Genomic DNA, 3754 nt, shown 5'->3' with positions numbered 1-3754 from the left:
GTGACAGTGTATGTGGTATCAAATGCAATAGCAGAAAAAAGAAAATGTGCTTGTTCCTTGTTTTCTCTCCGTCACTTTTTCTATGTGGTAGAACTAGACAATTTTCCTGTTTGTGGAGGAGTTTGCGTCTGAGAAGGCCGCATGCCTCTTTTTCTTTCCCTCAGTGTGTTCTTATTTTGCCCTCATGTCTACTCCTGTCCATCAGTGGATGAGAGTGCAAAACTGAGGGCAGAAAACCCTTTAGAAGTCCCAAGCCAACCCAAGTGCCTGGTTCCAGGGAGGATTTTTCTCCAGGACCAGAGAAGGAGCTCAGTGTAGCCCAGCAAACTGCTGCAGTTCACGCCGAGTCACTCGTGTGCAGAGCTGGGAGCAGTTAGCTCCGAGGTGAAGCGCTGCTCCCACGCAAGCAGCCTCCGCGTGATGCTTACACAACAGCCTGCTTGCTGCTGGGGCTGGCATGTCACCCACGGGGCAGCCCTGGGCGTGTCACCCACGGGGCAGCTCTGGGCTTGTCACCCACGGGACAGTCTTGAACACGAGGCTCTGCCCGGGCCAGCCTCCCCTCTCCCATGCCTTGGGCCAGGGTGTTCACCCATACTGGGGATGGGCTGGGAAAGGGCAATTCGCCTTGCAGTGGCAGCAGGCTGTGGAGGAGAGAGCATGCCCTTCCTCTGCAGCAGCAGTGTTATCTCAGGACATGGAGACCCACGAGCTCACCCTGGGGCCAGAACGCTTCTCCTCACCTGCAGCACCTTTTAATGCTCGTGCATTTGATGTGCCCCTTCTCAGAAACTGCTGAGAGCAGAGGCTGTTCACACCAGTGATGCCTCTCCCGACAGAAGTTCATTTGTAAATTCACATCGACCAAAGCAGCCCGGCATCGATTGTTCTGTCAGCCTGACGTCCCAGCAGCCAGCGGTGACATTGCTGCCGCCGAGAGGTCGCATTCCCAGCTCCGGGAGGGCGGGAGCAGTGCGTGGGAGTCCCGGCCTCTGCACTGTTCCGCTCCCGGCAGGGTCAGAGCAGCCAAAGGGCCACCACAGCTCCTTGGCCCTCGGCCCTGCAGGGGCACAGCCTGATCCCAAGCCCCTGGTGCCTGCTGACAAGCAGTCCAAGCAGAAAGCACCAGCCTGTTCTGTGAGCCTCTTTGGTAAGCTGTTAAAATAACAGCCTTGCACAGTCCCCATCAGCTCAAATGTGCAGTGATGCCAGAAATATGCCCATGAGTGAAATGTTTCTTCATTTAACAGGAGGGAACGCAGCCCTGTGCAGAGGAGAACTTGATAACCACTTGGTACAGGATTAGTTTCCCCACATGTCTTTTTAAACCAGTGAGAAAATATCTGTTAAAAACATTTTCCAGGTAAAACCATCCCTATGGGCAAGGAATGTCCCCAGTTCTGCTCACTCTGAACATCTGACTGTTGGTGAGCTGAGGTCATCCAGTTCTCAGTGAGGAGAGGCCCTGGTGACACACAATGCAAGTTGGCTCCAGTCCATCCCTAATCTTTGGGCCCTGCTTCTGCTTTCATGTGAGTGTCTGGCTGCACGTCTGGCTTTCTGCACAGCGGGGTGCTCACTTTCAGGCTCAGGAGATTCAGTGTCGGTCCCTCGCATGCAGCTGCAGGATTGTTGGATGTCTTTAATTAAGTCAGTGAACTCTGCCAGTGCAGCAGATGCCTCCATTAACTGCTCAGCCACAGGCATTTTGCAAAACAGTAGTGAATGGGAGTGCACCAAAGGAGAGGTATTGCTTCAGCTTTGATCAGAGTCCCCTGCAGCACCGGGCCTTCAAAGGGAGGCAGAGCTCCCTGCCTTAGGCTGCTCAAAGTGCTGTCCTGCAGTGCACACCCAAAGACGGGGCACTTGGGTCTCATCAGAACCACCTACCCCTGTCACTGTAACCCACAGTTCACCTCCCTTCGCTTTATTTCTTTTGAACAGAAAGTGATCTTACAGCCCAGGCTGATCTGAGAGCAGCTCTGGAGGTGAGACAGCGCTGGAGAGGCAGGGCTTCGTGTCAGCAGGTACAAGTGTCAGTTCTCCTTGGGCTGGGGGTCTCGTGGGAGCTGAGCTGAATCCCCTGTTTGCTGCTGGTGGGCTCCAGGGAACAGGAGGACAACAGGGCAGTGTCAAAGAAACACCTGGATTTGCAATCTCCTCTGCTTGCAAAGAGCTGAGCAAGGTCCTGAATATTTGCAGATTTCAGTGGGATTTTGGTAAAGCAAGGGCAGGTAAGCCTCGAGGAGTGAGTCAGAATATTCTCTTTCCAGTGTAAGGAACCCTCGAGGCATTTAAAATGTACAGGCCTGTGAAGCTCCCCCAGTCTTGGTGACCAGTGCCAAGGAAGGCTCAAAGCTTCTCAGCGCAGCTGGGCACTCATCTCTTGCCCACTTAGGGTGAGTTTAACAGGTATAGCCCCCACTTGCATATCCCAGGAGGTGAGGGCATAAGTCGTGTGTGCCTGGTGTGAGCAGTGACACATCCCAGGGCCAGCAGTGCTGCAGGGGACAGGTCTGTGCTGCAAGTCAAGGGTGACAGGGGTGGTTCAAAGCCTCAGTGCAATTCTCTGCTCTGCAGTTATGACCCACATCCCTTGGTTTGATCCATAAAGTGGGAGCTGGTCACAGCAAGACATTGGCAGCTTGGCTGTTCTCAAGCTCTTCTTATTGGCAAGAAGCAAATGGTTCTCTCAGAACACCTTCACGAGGGTGTACAGGATGGGAACACCTCTGGGATCTATTCCAGACCCTACAGGAACTGTCTGGGAATATTCTGGAGAACACAGAAAAATAAGTAATTTTTGACTGCTTCAGACAAAGAGCTATTGGGTATTGCACAAAGATAAGAGACTATGAAAATGACCATTTGATTTCTGTTATAGCAGAAAGCTGGCTTCAACTCCCAGTGCTGAGCAGAGCAGCAATAAAAACACAATTTACTTTCAAACATGACAGGGAAACAAGTCCACCACTACACTTAGGAAACAAATAATGTAGCCACAGCTCAAGATAAATCCAGACATTAATTTTGGCCTAAAGATATGATTGTTGGAAATAACAATACACTTTCATATCATTACTCACCAAAATTATATCTACTGATTAGTTTACAAAATGGAAGACAGAGTTTATCAGGGTTTTAAAAATCGCTGCATGCTTAGAAAGAAGCCATCAGGGGACAGAGCCATGGGGGGCACAGCTATCAGGGGGCACAGCCATCAGGGGGCACAGCCATCACTGGACATTGCCACAGGGGAACATTGCCCTCGGAGGACAGAGCCATTGGGGGAGAGAGATATGGGAGGACGGAGCCATCGGGGGGCACAGCCATCAGGGGCACAGCCATCAGCGGACAGTCATTAGGAGACAGAGATGGGGGCCAAAGCCATCAGGGGCACAGCCGTCGGCGGACTCAGCTGTCAGTGGGCACGGCCATGGGCATCGGGGAATGGAGCCACCAGGGGCTGGGCTATCGGGGGTCACGGCCATCGGGGGACAGAGCCATTACGGGGCTCGGTCATCGGGGGTCACGGCCACCGGGGGATCCATCCCTCGAGGGCTCCATCCCTCGGGGGTTCCGCGCCCGGGTCCCCGCAGGTGCCGCAGGCGGGGCGCGGGGCGGGCCGGGGCAGAGCAGGGCGGGCGGCCGGGCCCTGCCCGCGGCGCTGCCCCCGCGGCGCTGGGCGGGCGGGCGGTCCCCGCTGCGGCTCGGCGCCTTCTCCTCCTCCTTCTCCTCCTCCTCCTCCTCTTCA

This window comes from Myiozetetes cayanensis, unplaced genomic scaffold, assembly GCF_022539395.1.
Source record: "Myiozetetes cayanensis isolate MyiCay16 unplaced genomic scaffold, myiCay2020 scf36, whole genome shotgun sequence".
Classification (NCBI taxonomy): Eukaryota; Metazoa; Chordata; class Aves; order Passeriformes; family Tyrannidae; genus Myiozetetes; species Myiozetetes cayanensis.
This window is presented reverse-complemented; position numbering follows the sequence as displayed.